Source organism: Dryobates pubescens, chromosome 17 (genome assembly GCF_014839835.1).
Source record: "Dryobates pubescens isolate bDryPub1 chromosome 17, bDryPub1.pri, whole genome shotgun sequence".
In the NCBI taxonomy this organism is placed as follows: domain Eukaryota; kingdom Metazoa; phylum Chordata; class Aves; order Piciformes; family Picidae; genus Dryobates; species Dryobates pubescens.
In genome coordinates, this window is record NC_071628.1 from 14,005,363 (window position 1) to 14,026,362 (window position 21,000).

A 21,000-nucleotide genomic window follows, 5' to 3' on the forward strand; every position below is an offset into this window, starting at 1 on the left:
TTGAAGCCCAGAATGAAAATCTGCATCTTGCCTGAAGGTTAGTAATAATAACTGGCACATGCTAGTGGTGTAAATGTTGGAGTAAAATCACTTATTTGAGCAAAACTAAGACATTTCTGCCATCAGGGATGAAAGTCTGCTTTAAAAGGTTACATGAACCACAATGCACAAATACGTCCTAATGATAGTGTCTCTTAACCTCCTATGTCCTTATGGTGCTATTTCCTTTTGTTCTGGGTTGGTTTTATCAACAGTTGTGTTTAGTTGAGAAGTCACTTGAGGAGAATGCTCTGGACAGAATCATTGCTTACTTTTTCCCCATTTCTAAACACCTTATTTGATTGTGCAAAGTTGTAAAGTGGGAAGAGGCTAGAAGAAATACCTGAACTTTTCCACCCTTCATTTCCAAGATGAAATAGCTCATTCATAGTTTCTCTTGTTGGTGAGAGAGCATTCAGATATTGCCTGTATTGCTTTTTTTAACTGATTTCACACAGTCCTACAGAGTTTGGATGCAATTTGAGAACGGTAGCAGAAAGAAAACAGAACTTAATGCCTCTTTAAACAAAATCATTGGCTGATGCTGTGAAGAGTTCATTATGTGGATTTGTGTTACAGAGGACAAAGTATCTGACAGCTACAGAAGAAGAACTATTACCCATCTCTGTCCTGTCCAGATGAACTCTGCTTTTTTATAAAACAGCAGAGGAGTGCAAGTGCCTCATAGTGAGCATTTTGCTTCTCACATTCCCTGGTTCTTTGAGATACAGCTTTCAACCTTGACATCTTGTTTTGTCATCATTAATTAGGCTAGTAGCTTGTCAAAATACTCTACCTCCACTTCTTCTGCCTGGAAGGTATGGGAAGTGCTTTAGCTGCAGTAGGACAGAGCTCTGCATGTGCTAATGTATTCTGCTGAGCAGCTGACTGCAGTGTGGCTATTTGCAAGTATGAAAACAAAGTGAAAAATTTCAGCTCAGCAGTCTGAGTGCCTGAGAAACTGTTCTTTTTTTCTGTAATTAAATTTGTTACCTAAGAGTTCCTGTGCCTCTTTAATGTGCAGATAAAACCTTTCTCCATCTGCTGGAATTTTGACCCTGTAATCCTCTTAGTTCAGACCTCTGCTGGGAGACTGGTTGCTTACATGAGGTTACCTGCTTTCCATTTCTAACCTTTTCAGGAAGAAACCAGCTTTCTAGAAAGACTCACTGTATGGCAGTAGCATGTACTTTTCACACCAAAACCTCTCAGATACCTCTTAAACAACAGACTTGGTGCATGGCAACACCACCATTTCACTGGTGGTGTGTTTGCTTTTATACCAGTTTAATTACAGCTTTAGGTGTTTTTATTTTTACTAGACTCCTAAGAGTGAAAATAACCACTTTCATAGGTTTGTTGTTGACTAAACCTTTATTAAGTGTTCCACTTTTGCTCCCCAAAATTAGGCTTTTCGTGGATTAAAAGATGAAGTCATTTTTTACATTGTCTTATTTTTCAAATTGCTCTTTTAAAGCCTTCTTTAAACATGGAATTTTAGAAAGTGTTTTTTTCAGCTTAAAGTGGTGTACCAATCATCATGTCATTAAAGTCACTTGAATGAACTTAGCCTTTTGCACAGGATTGTTTTTTTCAGTTGTGAGTCTAACGTATAGTTTTATTTAACTCAAAGGCAGTTTTTGCTATCCCTTTTCCCAGCCTCTTGAGTATGAGAGTGTTACTTGGAATTGGTTCATTGTACCCAAATTAAACTATTAAGCCAAAGGAAAGGGAATATAAATTGAACTGTGTTTGCTCTTGTACTGACTGGTCAGAATACGTCTTCCAGAGAGGGCATCATTGAACAACTTCCAGCAAAGAAAACTTCCTCTGAGGGGGTGATACTAAGCCGTGTGACTACTAGATTTTCTGGCTAGTGGCAGAAAATACTCACTGAAAGCTGTTCCTGGCTATACAGTTTTGTTCTTTCCAGTATATCCTTCATCTGTATCCTGGTTTCCAGTTGTTGATCTACATCGTCTTCTAGAATCTGGTAAGCATTTTGCACCAGCCACTTTTCTCCACCCTAGCCATGCAACTTGGCATGAATTTCATGTTGCAGCATACCTGATGGATCAGGGAGTGCCCACTGAAAGGAGCAGCTGCTCGTGCAGTCCTTCACTCTTCTAGCAGGTTTGGCAGTAACTAACCCAGCTCAGTGAGTCAACTTGCTAAACCCTCAGGAAATCTTTCCTGCTGAGCCTGTGTGTTTTCTGCCAGCCATGCCTGCAGAGCTGCCTTAGTGGCCATCAGAGCCAGCTCAGTAAGTTGGTGTGGTCGTGACTTGGGGGACATCAGGTGAGGGTGATCTCTCTGGAAGCGGTAAACATTTGCTTTCTCTTGAAAACTTGCCCTCACCATACAGAAGGAAGTGAATACTTTTCTACTGGTGTAGCTGCCAAACATTGAAAAGTCAGCTGTGCCTTGAGGTGGTGCAAGGAGAGGCAGAGGTGGAGTGGAACGGATCCTGTATTAGAGCAGCAAGTTTTACTTCAGCTCTGATACAAAGCTGCAGCATGAGGAATGTGTTAAACATGAGATGGTGACTTCCCTATGAAGTCATGAAGTCTATTTCTTAGCTGGCAGGTACAGGGATTCTCAGAGTCAGCCCATTCTAGTAGAGTACCTCAGTTTAACAACATTGAGACTGCTAATCAAGCTCTCTGGGTGCTGCAGAATGTATGGAGGGCTCATTGACGAGTTGATTTGTTTCTGATAAAAGTCCTAATTTTTGCTGTAAGATTTGCAATGTCATACACTTGTGAGACTTAAGTAGGCTATTCTCACACTCAGGAACTTACCTATGGCTGGACGTGGAAGTGCTTCTTGGAGAGCAAGCTGACTAATACCTGCTGTTGCCTAGTGATGCCCTTTGACTTGGGATGGGGTTTTTTAATACTTGTCTGGACATGAAAGACTTGCAGAAAAGCTGCAAATGGGTATTGATTACTGGCTCCTGTCTTGAAAGGATTTAAAGCTCATGGGCATTCTGAGGTATCACAAAAGTTAAGCAGTTGGGCAAAATTAAGTAAATCTATGCTGAAATGGGCTGATATTTGGAAGCAATCAGTTACTAAAGAGGAAAGCTTAACTTCAGAATGGTTTTTGGTTTTGGTCTCTTGTGGGTTTTTTTCCATTAAGGCTTAGTCTTGGAGAAATGAGAGGTGGTAGAGCCAGTTTACCAACAAACAGAACTTCATGTTTCTGGGTTATGTTGAAATGTTTGGGGAAGCAGTAGCATTCGTGCAGTTACTGCTAGGCATGAAACAATGTATTCTTTCTTTATTGTAAATTAGAGATAAATAAAATGTTATTAAACAGTGGAAGTATTAACTATCACACTCTCTCCAAAAGTTCAAGTGCCGAAGTCACAGCTGTGCAATAGACCCTGGGCAGCTTGTGCGTTTCCAGATTCACACCTGCTGTTAGGGGTTTCTCTTTTCTGGCAAGTTAATCTCTGGTGATTTAAAGGAAGCTGTTCATTTAGACTCTGACAGGTCTCTTCCTTGAAGTGAAGATAGAGCTTTCACATTTTTCTTACAGAATACCTAATTTTATATTAACATTAACACAACTTGAGCTGTTTCCCCTTTTCCATACCCACCTTGCCACACTGTATGTCAGATCAGCAATTTGTCTTTTGGATTGAGTTTTCTGTGGTGTTTTTCTCAGAGCAGGTTTTCCTGGTGATTAGGAAATGAAATGAGCCTATTCTTCTTTGGGGGGGAAAAATACCAACTGTGATTTTGAGCAGCATTGGTGATCATTACAGCTTCATGCCTGATGATGAAACAAGAGGCTTAAATAACAATGACAGAAATTGCGGAGTGTTAGCTTACTGACTAAAAAATGTTTCTGTGTTATTCTTCCAAGGAGTTCTGTCAAATGCCTTGGGATGTTGATTGTGTTCCTCTTTTCTTCCTTATACCAGTGGTTTATGGAACAGTCTTAGTCTAATATAAAAAGCACATGCTTTCACAGAACTACTTTTTTTGCTGCAAAGATATTCTTAAATCAGTCTTCTGAAAATATCAGGAGCACAGTCTTTTGTTGGGACTGACTCCATTTAGATCAATGTAATGGGAGAACATAGGATGCAGGTCAAACTCTTGCAGTATCTGCAGTAAAGATGTTTAATCCCATAGCAGCCTCCTGTATTTTAAAAAGGGTTAAACTAATGAAGGCTGAGCTTCCAAATTATAGTTTCTGGAAAGCATGTAAGCTTTGTAACAGTCTAACTATGTGTAAATGGTTTAATAGACACAAGATACACATTGCAGTGATCTGTATGTAACAGTGAATGGAAATCAGTTTAGAGGGGAACAACCATGAAGTCAGCAACTTGACTTGTCAGGCCTGTGGCTTTCAAGGAGGGTTGACACTTTCAGAAGTGTTTGGACTTAAAGGTGAAGGATAGCCAACCCCAGCTAAGATACTCTAGAGATAAAATGGTCAGCTTCCAGAATAAACACACAGGATACTTAACCCAGTGAACTACAAGCACTCAGTTTGGATATGAGAACTGTCTTAAGGAAAGATCTGTCTGCTCAGATAATGAGGGTGTATGAAGCCTGCTACAGTCCCTGGGGTGTATTTATGGTAGATGGGTAAAAAAAAGAAAAAAACCCACACAACTAAACAGAACAAAAAAGTTGTGCATTAGCTCAGCCCTGACCTGTCACTGTGGCTAGGCATTGCTGTAAAACACCATTTCTTTGGTTTTTAGGTAGGAGGGGGATCAGGTTGCCTAAGAAAATCAGGTTTTCTTAAGTAGGATGGGAAAACAAAGTATGCTTGGAAATAAAAAGGTAGTTATCTTATCTAAAAAATACAGGAATTAATTCTGTTCTCAAGTTATCCAGCCAAATTGGTCTTCAGTTCAGCAGCCAGTGAAGTGTCCAGTTACAGGATTTGCCTCAGCACTGTCAGTATTAATTTCAGGTCTGTACTGAAACTTTCCCAAGAATTCACAGAACGAGCCAGCAAGGGACAACAGAGCTGCCACATGGGCAGGTTTTTAATAGGGCCCATCAGAGCCTACAGCACTGTTTACAGGTACTGACTTCTGGTGCCCAGGTTCTCTGAGCTTGTTTAACCTTCAGTTTGGGAAAGAGAAGTCCAGCCAAGCACAGCACCCTTAAGGCATTTCTATCCACTGACTCACAGTATTCACATATGGGTTTGTATCTTCAGCTAAAGTCAAGCATTTTCGTCTCTTGCAGTCTTGTTTAGTATGGCCAGTGGGATACATGCAGACAATATACTCATCTTGACAGCCAGTTGACTTGCTCTGGCTGCCCTTACTCCATAGAAATGTTGGATAGGATGTTGCTGTAATTAAAAGAGTTTGATATGTATTAAAATTCCCCTGTCTGAATTTAAATATACTTAATTGTAATGGGATGGGGAAAAATGATGGGGCAGAGGAATCAGCATACAAGGATTTGACCTGGACAGATTGGAGAGCTGTGTGGAGGGGAACCTCATGAAGTTCAGCAAGGGCAGGTGTAAAGTCCTACACCTGGGGAAGAAGAATCCCATGCACCAGTACAGGTTAGTGGCTGGCCTGCTGGAAAGCAGCTGCATCAAGTTTGCTGTGGAGAGGGAATGCTGGTGGACAAGAAGTTCACCATGACCCAGCAATGTGCTTGTGGCCAAAAAGGCCAATACTATCCTGGGGTGCCTCAAGAGGAATATGACCAGCAGGTCAAGGGAGGTTCTCCTCCCACCTTCTCTGCCCTTGTGAGGCTACATCTGGAGTAGTGGCCAATTCTGGTCTCTCCAGCTCAAGAAAGGGAACTTCTGAAGAGAGTCCAACAGAGACTACAAAGATGCTGAGGGAACTGGAGCCCTCTCTCTTACAAAGAAAGGTTAAGAGACCTGGGGCTCTTTAACCTGGAGAAGAACAGACTAAGAGGGGATTTTCTCAGTGCTTATCAATATCTAAGTTGATTAGTTAGTGTTGGATGATAGGTTGGACACCATGATCTGGAAGGTCTCTTCCAACCTGGTCTGGTCTATTCTATTTCTATTTCATTCTATTCTGCAGGTGCTGAGAGGACAGGGCCACTCTCTTTTCAGTGATGCTCAGTGGTAGGACAAGGGCTACTGACCACAAACTAGAACCCGGGAAATTCCACCGAAACATAAGGAGAAACTCCTTTGCTTTAAGGATGGCAAAGCACTGGAACAGGCTGCCCAGAGAGGTTGTAGAGTCTCCTCGGAGGACTTGCAAATCTGCCTGGACGTGTTCCTGTGCAACCTGATCTAGGCAAACCTGGGGTTGGATTAGCTTATCTCCAGAGGTCCCTTCCAACCCTCACCAGACTGGGATTCTGTGTCATTCTATGATAGCAAGTGTTGTCCTTTATTGGCTGAATGACATCCACAGTTCACTGCAACTCTGACTGGCCCTGTTCTTATCACAGAGGTAACATCTGTGCATCTCTTCAGGTTATTTATGGTGCTTGTCTGGTTGATAATTAGGTTTGTGTCTGCTCTAACCATTGAGATAAAGCTTTCCCAGGATCTCCATTGGCAGGTGGCTGGCTTTCTGCTTTTGGAATACAGTGATAGAAAGCTCCTTCAGAAGGGTCCCTTCCTGCCCTTCAGGTGATGCTGGTGGTTTGATGCTGTGAAGTTAGCTCAGTCCACAGAGCTGCATTTTCCTGTCTCTACGTTGACTGTGTTTTCTTTTGGAAGAAGTTCATTCACAGTTGCCTTAGGTGGAGGCTTTTCTCGGAGCTAAATGAGGCTGCTGGTTTAGTAGTGGCAGAGCACAAAGAATTGAGAGCAAAGGGTTGAAAGTTTCATGTCTAAGCTATTGATAAAGACCTTGCCAACAAAGAGCTCCGAGAAGCTCTCCAGAGCTGTTAGTTTGTGTAATTGCAGGTGTGGTTAGGCATATAGCTGTGTGCTGGGTTCTAAGACACTTGCAGCAGTGCGTCCTTTCAGATTGACTGTGAATTATTTGTAGATACTATCAGCATGGACTTTGCTGAAACAACTGGCATTTTGATAGTATCTTTAAATACTTTCTTCTGAACTAAACCTCGGTTAAAAAGTTGGTCAGAGAATATTGCTGTGTTTTTCCTTGCTGTGAAGGAAATTCTGTGTTTTTGTTGAGTTCCCTTTGTTGATAGTGCATATGGCTGTGGGAGAACCTTCCTGTGTCAGTGAGCGAGTAAACATTTGTGTGAGGGATTGGTGTTTCTGTAATATCATTCCCTGTTGGTATTGCTTGCTTGATTTTTAAATATATAGATGAATATATATTTTCTATGTAATTCTACTGTCTCTGGACATGGTCAAAAACTTTCTTTATGTCTACAGATGAAAAAGCTTTTTGAGTATGATTGCAAAATGACCGCACAAACCGACAACACATCACTAATCTGTGGATATGTTACCCTTTTACAAATCCTTTTTGATCTCTCAGAAATAAATAGGATTATTCTGGCTCTCAGACTTTCTCAAATGCTCAGTCTGGAGTAGCTGCTGCCATGTAGCAGGCAGCACCCTGTATGTGGTATTCTGGAGATGTAGTCCTTCCGCAGCTTGACATTACTGAATCTGTGAATGCTGCACTGGCAATTTGAAGGCTTGAGTCACTTTGTAATTTGGCTCTTTGCTGGACTTCAAGACTGCCATTTTCCTTGGTTATTTGCTACCTCTGCTCCTGTGTTTTTAAATTTTAGGACTAATTTCCCTTCAGTTAGCCAGCAGAGTTTTTGAGTAAGCAGGATTATCTGAGCTTTTCCAAGTCACTTAAATGCCCTTAATACATGTGACAATGACATTTGCTAATGGCAGTTCTGGATTTCCATCACGTGAATTACATAAATGTGTAGTGCATTGTGACTGCAGTGCATTCATTAGAAATACTTACACCTCTCCATCAGTCTTGTAGCTGTTTAGAGCAGCACTTTAGAATCTGATATCTGTCTCTGAACTTACTTGCAAGGCATCCACACCATGTAGCTAAGAAAACCCATCCGGTTGTGAATAGGCTTATGTGGGATATGCAGAAGAGCTAATTACTGCCATTAAGAATTGAGGCTGCAAGTTGGAAGAGATTGAGAACGCTGACCCAGGTGCTTGGAGCAGTCCATAGTTTTGTATGTAGCACTGAATATGACATCAGTTTGCATCTGAAATCCACTTGGATGCATAGAAAGAACAATTCCCAGATAAGCTGGAAGGAAGCATTTTTAAAGGAAGAAGTTATTTTGAGGCACGTCTCATACATCCCCTTTGAGCCTGTCGTTATCCTCTTTTCTCTTGCCTTCCTTTCACAATGTCTTGTTAATTCTCTTCAGACTTTCCTAGGCCAAGCAGGTTTTTGTTGTTACACAACAACATCATCCAAGGTGCACTCATGGATCAGCTACCATTGCCTGGGAGCTAGAAATGAGAGCTCAAGCTTTTCAACATAGTTAAGAAAACAGGGTGTCACATCTGAGCTGGGGATCAATGGGAGTCATTTAGACAGATGCACTGCATGCTGTGAGGCTGAACTCTGAGTTAATATGCTGCTGCTTTTTTTTTTTTCAAGAGACTGTGATTATAGAACTTAGGCTATACACCTCTCAAAAGTTATCAGAGGTTTTTGCCAAGCTGGCTTTTTTGAAGAGCTTTGATCTTAAAGGTATCTGGCTTTTAGATGTTTGGGTTTTTTTTTAAATCAGGTTGCATAGGTGTTTAAAAAACCTGAAAAGCTTTAAAAAGAAAGAAATAGGTGGAAAAATAATTCTGGTTTGGAAATGGCAGAACTCATAGCAGGTGTTTAATCTAGTATGGGCTTTGCAGGATGAAGCTGTGACTGAATCTGCAGTGCTTGCAGGCATTCTGCCTGTCTGCAGGAAGCCGTCTCTCCTGGGGCAGAGCTGTGCAGGATCGCACAGAGGAAATGCACAGAAGGTCTGGAGGGAATGGTCACAGTCATGTGTAGTGCATGTTTTAACTTGACCTTGTACACAGGTGTGTGTTGCAGCTGAGTTTGAGAGCTAGAATGTTATTTCTCACTCTGTGGGAAATGAAATTAGCAAAGAGGGGGCTCACATTTTCAAAAACCCAAGCATGCCCTGCTTTTCTGTAAACACACTAATTACTCAGAAGCACACAAGTTGCATGCCAGAAGGATGTGTTTTGCAGGATGTGATTCCAGATGGTTCTTTCTAAACCATATAAATATATGTATTTTAAAACTGGTAACAAAGACGACTATAAACTGAAAACTTGCATAAAAGAAAACTGCATTTGGAGCACATACCACTGCACTTCAGCCTGAAAAACAGTATTTGGATTCAACAACAGAAGTATGTGATACTTTACAGAATCACAGGATATAGCTGGTTGGAAGAGACCTCCAAGATCATCCAGTCCAACCTTCAACCCAGTACTGAAGGGTCAACACTAAACCATGTCCATAAGCACCAGGTCCACATACAGCTTGAACTCCTCCAGGGATTGATGAATCTACCACTGCCCCGGGCAGATCATTCCAATGTTTGAGAACCCGCTCTGTGAAGAAATACTTCCTAACATCCAGCCTGAACCTCCCCTGGCACAGCTTGAAACCTTTTCCTCTAGTCCTGTTGCTTGCCACCAAGGAGAAGAGTGTGGGCCCCTCCTTGCTCTGACCTTCAGGCAGTTGTAGAGAGCAGTAAAGTTTCCCCTCAGTCTCCTCCAGTCTGAACAACCCCAGCTCCCTCAGATGCTACTTATAGGTCATGTGCTCCAGGCCCTTCATAAACCTTGTTGCCCATCTCTGGACATGGCACTAGCAGCTCAATATCCTTCCTATAGTGAGTGGCTCAGAACTGAACACTCAAGATGCGGCCTCACCAGTGCTGAGTACAGGGGGATAATCACCTCCCAATTCCTTCTGGCCACAGTGTTTCTAATACAAGCCAGGATGCCACTGGCTTTCTTGGCTGCCTGGGCACACCGTTGACTCATGTTCAGTTGACTGTGTATATTCATGGACATATATCCACACAGATAACTCTCCACCCTTGCACCCTGCAAATGTGACTGAGCTGTTCATCTCCACGTGTGCAGTGTGCTGGGGTGCAGAGCTGTGCAGCAGGGCTCCTGGTGCCCTGCTGTCCCGTGCAGACCTGCCACGTGTCTGTGCTCACCACTTAGTCATTGTGTATCGTTCGGTCTTGACGGCTGAGCTTTCACTGTGCGTTTCTGCTCTTGACAGGCAGGGCTGTGCTTTTCTATGTATGGCATGTTTGGCTCTTGCATAAATTATGCTAAATGATTCTCAGACAAGGTATAATTTTATTCTGCTCCAAGATAGTTTATGGGAGGGATCCTGTGAGTGTGTGGCTGTTGATAGCATTGGTATTTAGCCTGGGTGTGTGAAGACCCTGAGGCTCAGGTTGTGAGTTTAGGGCCACGGTGTGATGTGGCAGGGGAGGACCACCTGGAGGGCTTGGTGTGAGGTGGATGGGAGCATAGCTTATGCATCTTATAAAGAGTTTACTTTAATGTTTAGAATGCAGGAAAATATTTGCAGAGATGTTTAGATCAGCAAACACTTGAACCCAAGATTCTGCAGTACAGAATACCGAGTGCTTTGGTTCTTGGGTTGCTTGGCATGAATCACCAGTGGTTTTAGGTTCATAGAAAAACAGGTCTGGATATGGACCTCTATGCTCTGAAGCAGCATAAACTTGAGGTAAGCCTTTTCTGTCAGATTTTAACCTGCAGATTACCAGCAATGATTGAGCTGCTTAGCTGTCTCCAGTTTTCCAAAGCTTTTGTGAGTCTAAGTTCAGCTTTTGCTACAGCTTCAGTCGGTCCTTTTTCTTCTCTTAGTAAAGACAAGCTGCAATTTTCATCACTGTTTATTGTGCCTTTTTTTTTAAACGTGGTGGTGTCTCATTCAGTTGTGGACCCCCAAGCTCTTATGAGCTCTCACTTGCTTGGTCTTCCCGATTATTCCTGCTTCTGGAAAGAAAACTGGGTTTTAAGGCTTTACAGCTTAAAGTTCTACTGTCTGTCTGTACGTGTGGAGGACATTTTGTGAAGATAAAATGAGGCTGCATGTTGTATGAGGTCATTTGGAGGTGACAGGCGAAATATCTTTGTGCTTTGGTGTGACTCTTCATAATACATTGGCAGAGCTTCGATGTGAAAAGCTTAGATTGCTGCTTTGGGCCAGCTGTAACTAGTCCTTGTCACTGTTCATCAGTTTTAGGGTTTCAGAAGGGAACAGGGCAGATTAGGAGAGAGCAACACGAGAAATTCTTGTCTTTGGGCAGCTTTTTGGTTCTTGTGACTGGTTTCCATAGCAGGAAAATACACAGCTTTGGTTAAACCTGTTATGTGTGACTTTGTTGTTGTGCTCTAAAATGGTTCTTGTTGAACAGTGTAAAATCTTCTGTTGCCAGCTAGTGAGTGGGTGTTGTGCCAGTGTGTTTGTGCAGATAGGAACTGCTCCAGCAGCTGAAGGGCAGCTGGCAGCTTTCCTGCTTCATCATGCACGCTGGCACACTCTCCGCTGCCCAGTGAGCTGATTCACCGCACCAAAATAATTTGCTGGTCCAAGGTGTTCTTGTGAACCCTACTGACATCTCAGCAGGATCAAGGGTACAAAATGAGATTGCCTTCTGCATGCAGCTGGTAGTTGGGACTTTGTGTATTGTTAATACTGAATATGAGGCAAATTCATATTTTGGGTTGAGATTCCTCTTGTCCAAAGCCATACACCTCTGGAAAATGAACTTATGCAGTGATTTTTTGCTGCCAGATCTACCAAGATGATCCCACAGGTGTGTATCCATGCAGTTTGGTGCAGTATGGGGTCTTATGTACCAAGCATGCTCTTCCACAAGCAAAAGAAGTCTCATAATCCAGACATCAATAGTGTTGTCTTCACAGAATCACAGACATTAGGGGCTGGAAGGGACCTTGAAAGATCATTGAGTCCAACATTCCCTGCCAGAGCAGGTTCACCGCAGGACTCCGTAGGTCACACAGGAACTTGTCCAGGTGGGTTTTGAATGTCTTCAAAGAAGATTCCACAGCCTCTCTGGGCAGCCTGTTCCAGTGTTCTGTTACTGTCACAGTGAAAAAGTTTTTCCTTACATTCACATGGAACCTCCTATGCTCCAGCTTGCAGCCAGTGTCCCGTGTCCTATCACTGAACATCATCTGTCTGTGGTAAATTCTGACTTCAAGTGTGTATTTAGCAATGGGTTTAATATTTATTTATTTTTAAAAATTTTGTCATGATTCCTGTTTTCAAGAACAGTCAAACACCTTGTTTCTCTTATCTCCTTTCGCTTCCTTAGCCCTACGCTGCAGGCCGCTGAGATGCAGAATCGCTCTGTCCGTGACTGCTTTTAACTGATAATAGTTAATCACTGCATTTACAGAACAGCCTGCAATGTATTTTCTTGCTCTTCTGCTGGCCTGTTCCTGTTCTCTTTCATTTTGATTTATAGCTCTACACATGGCTATGTTAATGGAAAAACCTTGAAGGGACAGAATGTGTATGCTCAGACAGCCACTTGAGGGAGAGTGTGCATTTAGCTGCTTAGATTTCCCTGCATGTGCTGCATTATGGCTCAGAGGAGCAAGCAGGGTGTGCGTTTAATTTAGTAAATGTCTTTCCTGACCTGTCACAGTGCTGCTTGTTTTTGCTAGAGCATATGCTCTGATGAGGGCTGTTGATTCAGCAAAAATAATGTGAGCCAGTAAAGCTGATCAGATTCTCCAGAAATAGTTTATCACATAAATTATTCAGTGACTGTTGCTGTTTCTTATCACATAATGTGTTTGACCACTTGGAGGTTGGCGTGCTCTTATGCAGAAGCTTGCTGAGGGTGCTTTTCTGCTTCACTCACCATTGGTTCAGGTTTCCTGTGCTCCTCATGGGTAGTGTAGGTGGGGAGGTGAGAGCCTGGAAGGCCTGGTAAAGGCTTGAAGTTCTCTTAAAACAATTCCCAGTTGGAGCCCTCCAGTCAGCAGAGCCATAGAGAGCCCCTGAGAGCTGCTGTTAAAGATGTTCCTGTTCATTTTTGCCTGCCAGTTAGACACAAGCACAGTTGTGCCAGTTGCCTCATCGCTGGGAAAAAATCATGGTCAGGTTGGATGGGGCTCTGAGCAACCTGATCTAGTTGAAGAGGCTCACTGCAGGGGTGTTAGACTAGATGACCTTTAAAGGTCCCTTCTAACCCAAGCCATTTGATGATTCTGTGATCAGACATGCACTGGGTGGTGACTTCTGGTAACCTGACTATCTGTGCCCAAAGCTGGCTTTGCACAACTTCTGGGGCTGATGGAGCTGAGGGAGTGATAGGTAGCCATTGTGTCCACTGATTGAGTGGGTGTCTGGCCATGTTCCAGTATAGAGTTGGACACAGTGCAGCAACAAACCAGTTTAATAATCTTGTGTACTCCAGTAGTTCATTCTTGCCCTCTGCCACAGCTGCTGTAGAAACCAGGAAATTTAGGTTCAAAAGTGTATGCCAGGTCTTTTGATTTGGGTGAAGAGATTGTGTCTCATGTGTTTCTGCAGAAAGGCTGTTTGCTGTCTCATGTAACACATTCATACTTCCACGTGTGGCTGTCCCTGTCACCTGCCCAATTTGACACAGTATTCCCATGGGAGCAGCCTTTCCCATTCCCCAGTGCTGGAGTCAGCTTGCTGGGGATGTGCAACATCAAAACATCTTCTCATGCTGGTGGGTGGCTTGGATGTTGATCTTGGTAAAGGTAGGCAGTAACAGGGATGGGTACATTGGGAGTGGCAGGGAGACTCCCAAGCCTTTGGATCTTTTTCCAGAGAAATCTTTGTTAATTGCATTTGAAATAGTTGGCTTCTCTCTCCTCTAGTAGTTGACTGCTGAGCAATGCTTTTACCCCCTGAACATCTATGGTGAGAATCCCAATTTCCCTTTCAGGAGAGGAAGAAGGATCAGGACTATAAATGTGCCTAGGATGGTGACTTGACTGTGTAGGGACAATTTGCATTGCAGATGCAGTTTCCTCACAAGCCAGGGGCTGCAAGGCAGGCTATTCTCCACAGGCATCCTGCAGTCCCCACACCCATCCTTGCCTGATGTGCACCTCCTTATCCCTAAGCACTACAGCTTCTCAGAGCAGCCTCTGCAGTATTTTAACCCATTGATTCTTGATATGGTAAGTGGCCAAAGCAGCTGGTGTATCCACTCCTGTATCCTTTTGGAAACAATCCTTAAGAGTTCCCTTAAATCTGTGAAGAAAGGTTGTGGCAAGCAAAGAATGTCAAGCCATGATCCTGGCTGTGTTCCAGGGTGCTGCTGGTGGTGTGTGACACTTAGGAGGCACCGTTGACAGGATCACCTCCCATAATGCTGTTATCTTCCATGGCCACCTATTTCACATGAAAGAAGAGGAGAGAGTAGGCTTCCCTTGAAGGTGTCCAGGACTGAAGGTTGTGCTTCATGCCTGGCTTCATGGAGGACTCTAGTTCAGCTGAGCACCTGTGAAGCAGCCTGCTCCTCAGCCTGGTCATTACTGCTGCTGCCATCATGGTGGTTCAGTGGGAAGTTGTAGGGGGAAGGAAAATGCTGTTCTTGCAGTGGGCTGGTGTGGGTGTAGTTTCACGATGTGGGCAATTTGGTGGCAATGTTCTCCACTCCACCCTTGGCTTCTTGTCCCAGCTTCTGGAATCGAGTGAAACTCCCCTTGTGGCGGTGCAACTGCGCGTAGGACTCGGCACCAAGCAGGTCTGTATTTAAAGCAAGCACACAATTGATTTTATCTTTATTTGGTTTAATAATATTAAGACCTAGATCTGTTCCTCATTTAATGAAGCCCCATAAAAAGTTCTGTCAATCACAGCTGGAGAGGCACCCTGGTGTGAGGTGAGAATGAGATGTCACAGAATCACAGAATGCCAGATTGGAATGGACCCCAAGGATCATCTGGTCCAACTTTAAAAGCCACTTCTGCTGCCAAAGTAGGGTGAACTCCACCTTGCTGCAGAACCAAGCAGGATTTTCATCTTCTTGATGGCTGATCATCCCAGGTTCAGTGGTTCTCATGGTAGGCAGACCTCACTGTGAACATTTCTGTGGCAGTTTGTGCTGCTCATACCACCTTGTACACCAAAAATTCAGCAAATTGTTTGAAGAAGGAAGGATTTAAAAGTCACAAACCAAGAGCTAAAAGTTTCCTACCGTTACCTTGGCACCTATAACCACCACTCATCACATGGCTCTTGGCTCTTGGGTGGGATTCAGGCCTGTGAGGGGACAACATTTCATGTACCTAAACGTGACTCAACGTGCAGCTCAGTGCCCTGTTTTCTTTAGCAACAAAAACTTTTGACAAAACAAACCAAAGCCACTTGACAAAACTGTTCCTGTTCCAATGGCCTGGAGTTTCCCCCACGCTGCTTTGCTGATAGACCTACCTTTGGGGCCACAGTGGTAAGTGTGAGTCCTGAAATAATTGGAGTTTATTTTTCTTTTTAAAAATTAAATAAATAAATTAAAAGGAGGGACATAAGTTCAGGAACAAAACTCCTTCATCTGTGAACTGTATTGTCCCTCAACATCTGATAACATTGTAAAGCAGTAGAGAGTGTTGCTGGGCTTGCAAGTGTGTGTCTGAGGAATCTGTCTCCACCCTGAAACCAGGGGGAGGAGAGGAGGCACTGTATTTTTGGTAAAGGTTTCTTCATGTGTTTACATTTTCTGCGGAGACAAATTGCCTGTAATGGCCAAATATGAGTGATTCAGCTCGTTTGGCGGTTTTGGTTTTCCCTCCAGGCTCATGGTAGCTCTGCAGTGCTGTATGGGGGTGCAGATCTGAGGCTGTTCACAAATGGCTTACTTTCACAGTTTATCACACTCCCACTTGATCGTTCCTCCTGCCAGTGAAACAAATGCTTGTCATGCAGCTGATATTTAAGCATTAAGTTAATTGTTAGGGTCAATCTGTTGAGAGATGAGGAGACCAAGCTGGACAACCTCAGCATCTTCAGGGCAATGGCACTTCCTACAGTGGGAAACCCCCCTCTAAAAGCCAGTGAAAGTGGCAAATGAAGCAGATGAGCTGTGATGAGAACCATGGTGGTTTGCTGAGGCTGGAGCTGATGCCCTTCCCCAGGCAGATGTCTGGGAGATGTTGTTGAACTTTTCCCTTTGCAGTGCAGTCTTGTCCCACTCTGCAGTGGCAGATCTACCTCTGCAGGCAGCAGCATGTGTGGAGCAAGAGCAATAGTCACAGCAATGACTCTCCTCTGATCCTGCTGGCTTCTCCCATAGCCTTCACATTAGGGTAGCTCTGCTAGTCCCAAAGGCTGCCTGAAATCTCACACTTGGGATGAAGTATGACGTGTGGAGCAGAGCAACACACTGTGCCTGTAATCCATGAACCATGGTGGGTTAAAACAGCTGCTGTCTCAGGGGCTGTCGGCAGAAAGATGCTGCTGGGAGCATGTGCTGTCTTCCTATGAAGCTTCCTACTGCACAGATATGCTGGGCAGGTCATTGTGGAGGCTTCTAAGTGGAATCCAGCAATTGAGAAATGACACCTGAGAAAGGAGCTGCTTGCAAGACTAAAATTTACAGGACAAGGTGTGAAACACACAGGCAGACATCATTGTAGACCTCCAAATTCACACTCCAGAAGGTATGTTATTATTCTGACTTGAAATTTACTTCCAAGATGTTACTCTGACCAGGATTTTATTTTTCATTTAGTAGCTGAATGAACACTTTTCTCTCATGAGAATGTGCTGTACTAGGCAAAAAGGAGTCATATCTCCGGAGTGAGTGACACTAATTTGTTCAGTGCCAGGCTTTTCATTGGCATGGCAAAGGGTTTTACGTGACATGAAAGTAAGATGAAATCTGCTACCTCCTCCATCTCCATCATCAACGTCATCCACAAATGCAACATCCAGGGAGGTCTGTGAGTGGTAGCATTCATTCTGTGAAGCGCAGTGGCACGGCGAGGCCATACCAGATCGCTTACGCACAGGCAACTTAGCCGGCGATAGTAAGGGGAAACTGGCTTGAACATGAGAAGGTCATGTTGAGTTGCTTCTCTGGTTTCCCAAGCTAAGGCATGCTCTGTGTCCCTGGAAGACCTAAGTAAAGCTAAAATTAAGTCAGTCAGATAAATATTTATAGTAGAAATGTTAGGATATAATCCTCAAGGGGTCTGATTGCTCTCCCTCTGTGCTCTGCAAATGTACTAAAGGGGAAAGAACAGTGCTATAAATACCATCATGTTTAGCTTGGTCATTACCTTCAGGGTGTTTAGTGTCATTCTCTAGGACTAGAGCTGCAGCAGTGAAAAAATTAACGGGGGGCTGAAAAACCAGGAGAGGGTGATACCTGCGCAAGCAATGCTTCGGTGGCGAGGCTTCAGTTGCTCAACGATTGATCACTACAGTAGCACTCAGGTTAAAGTCATGGCAGCAACAAGTGCAGTCATAGTACAGACCATAGTCAGACCATTTTGTTGCAGATTTCTTTGCAGAAGGCTTCGGCCATCAGCTTTTTTGGTTTGTCTGTGGTGGGGATTGTTTAATTTCTTTTTCCTTACATTAGAAAATAGAGCAGCACTCGAGGAACCAGGCAAAACCAATAGAAACTATGTTATTTTCCAGCTGCCCGTTTCCACACCAAATTACTTAGGCATCTTCCAAAGCATCTAATGGCTGTGCACAGATAAAGTGCAACTTTCTGTAGTAAATGAATTCCTTTGATTTGGATTTGCAAAGAGCTCCCTGTATTGGAGAAAAACTCAGTGCACTGCTACATGCTGCTCCAGTTTCGGCAATAAAGTGGGTAGAGCTTGCAAGAATGAAAATGACTTGCACAGAAGGACCTGACTTTCACAAACCCTTGATCCCCAGCTTCAGTGGGGAAAATGTTGTTAATGTGCTGTTCCTTTTGGCCAAGAGATTTCTGGTATGTGAAAGTCTTGTTGGGAAGCATTTAGTTTATAATTGGGTCAAATGATCCCCTATTGAGGAAGGGTGGCTGACTTGCTGGGTGAAGGACATGGAGATGTGCCTCCAGTCCACACCTGCCCCAGCCTTTCTGCTGGCATACTGTGAAGTGCTTTCCAGAAGCACCAGGAGGGAGTTGCACAAAATGGTGCTTGCTTTATTTTCTGAGGGGGAAGCCAGCATGCATGCAGGGACTCTCTCTGTTCTCGTTCCTGTCTGGTAACTTGAGCCTGTGTTATCTCCTGAGTGCCATTCAGTGTGTACCTCTTAGACATTAGCCACCTTGCTGTTTTAATTCCTGTTTCTCTGTAGTTAACTCTGAAACTGAGTTTCTGCAGTACAACAGGGAGCAGTTCTGGATAAGCATGTATTGTTGATCCTACACGTGGCATCAGTACTGAAATAAATCTGGCTGGCTGGTCCACCATAGTGTTTTACTCTATGCAGAGAGTACATGGGCTATATTTAGGGTCATGACTATATTTAGTACTTTGTTCTGATACATCTGACAGCCAAAAAGGTCTGAGTTGTGGAGGCTTGGCTTTTCAGTATCAACAGCAAGATGAAACTTTATCCTGTGTCATCATTGCTTGGGCTACATAAGCAGCAAAGAATTGTTTCTGCTTGAATTTATGTCATCACTCTTGTTGGCTTTCAGCTTCTTTGTGACAACGGGAGCTCTGGGAGAGAAGGAATGCAATCTCTTTTGTCTGCTGAATGTAGTAGAATTGATACTGAAGAAGTAAGTGGACAAAGTGTGCTGTGAGCTACGTCCTGGGGTCTTGAAACAGTTCCTTTTGGCTGGGACCAATTGACTTGCCCTCACCAAGAAAAAAATTTAATTTCTCTCCTGTACTTCATGGTTTTCACAAGTTTTATCTAGTTTCATCATTCATCTTCACACATAACTTCCTACACTTTTTTTTCTTTGTCCTCTATTTTGGACCTTTCTCTTGTGGCTGTGTATTGTGTTGAACAGGTGGCTGGAGTCACTCCCTGAACACCTGCTGAGCTCTGGAAGCGTTATCACAGATCAGTCAGCATCATGTGCTGGGACAAGATTATACTGAAAAAAATCCTTCCCTCTTCTCCCCCTCTTCTCCCCCTCTTCTCCCCCTCTTCTCCCCCTCTTCTCCCCCTCTTCTCCCCCTCTTCTCCCCCTCTTCTCCCCCTCTTCTCCCCCTCTTCTCCCCCTCTTCTCCCCCTCTTCTCCCCCTCTTCTCCCCCTCTTCTCCCCCTCTTCTCCCCCTCTTCTCCCCCTCTTCTCCCCCTCTTCTCCCCCTCTTCTCCCCCTCTTCTCCCCCTCTTCTCCCCCTCTTCTCCCCCTCTTCTTTACAGGTAGGTAGCTCAAAATAGCCATGTTCAAACAGACCTCCCACAGAAGCCTGGGTGAGTCTGGCAGACACTAGAGACTAACTGCTTCATTATTTGGTTTTGACTTAATAGTTCATACCAGCATTTAAAGAAAAACCCGATCCCCCAAAACAACAATAACAACAAAAAAATACTACCCCTTCTTCCCTGAAGAGCTTTCAGCTTTATGCTTGACAACTGTGTTTATCTGATCATGTACAAGAAGAGTGATTTTCATGTGATTTCCTTCTAACGTCAAGCCATAATGCAGCCTGGAGTCTGATCCTGGAAGGCCTTACCCAGCACTGTCTGCCAGATGCAGCAAACTGATTTCTTGTGAATAATTAAATCCCTGGGGAACATCAATAGCTGGGTTGCTAATATCACATTTACATAAGAAGGAGGAACTGGAGGTGATGTGGGAGAATTACTTTGAGGTCTCTTTAAAGCACTTTCCAACTGAGGGCAGATCTTGCACCTGCCAATTAAATTTAGGGCTGAAATGGCTGCCACTGTAGAGCTTTAGGAGGTCCAGCCCTTCAGCACGTCAGCTTGTTGCTCCAGTTATCCTCTGGATTAGAATCATATGATTGTTTTGGTTGGAAGAGACCTTTTAAGATCATTGAGTCCAACTGTTAACCCGGCACTCCAGGTCACCACTGAACCTTGTCCCGCAGCACCACACTTACATGGCTTTTAAATATCTCCATGCATGGTGACTCCACCACTTCCCTGAGCAGCCTGCTCCAGGGCTTGACAACTCTTTCTGTGAAGAAATTTTTTCCTAATGTCCAATCTAAACCTGCCCTGGAGCAAAGTGAGGCTGTTTCCTCTTGTTCTGCCACTTTTTACTTGGGAGAACAGATTGAGCCCTGCCTTGCTACACCCTCTTTTCAGGTACTTCTAGAGAGCAAGAAGGTCTCCCCTGAGCTAAACAATCCCAACTCTTTTTGCCAGTGCTCAGAAGACTCGTGCTCTGGATTCTTCACCAGTTTCATTGCTCTTCTTTGGAGGCTAAGACTGTGATCAGACATGTCCCAAAGTATCACACAGAATCATAGAAAGTTGGAAGTGACCTCAAAAGATCATCTAGTCCAACCCCCTGCTAGAGCAGGATCACATAGAGTAGATCACACAGGAAGAGAAGGAGACTCCATGACCTCTCTGGGCAGCCTTTTCCAGTGTTCTGTCATGATCACAGTGAAAAGTTTTTCCTCATGTTCACGTGAAACCTTCTATACTCTATCTTGTACCTGTTGCCCCTTGTCCTGTCAATGGACATCACTGAGAAGATGATGGGTCCATCCTTCCAACACTCACCTTTCACATATTTATTTATAAACATTAATGAGATCACTGCTCAGTCTCCTCTTCTCCAAGCTAAAGAGCCCCAGCTCCCTCAGCCTATCCTCATAAGGGAGATGTTCATCTTTGTGGTTCTGTGCTGGACTCATTCAGTCAGTTCCTTGTACTTCTTGGACTGAGGAGCCCAGAACTAGACAAAATATCTCAGGAGCAACCTCACCAAAGAAGAGTAGAGGGGGAGGAGAACCTCTCACTAGCCACAGCCCTTCTAACAGACTTCAGGATGCCATTGACCTTCTTGGCTGCAAGGGCACATTGCTGGCATGCGTTGT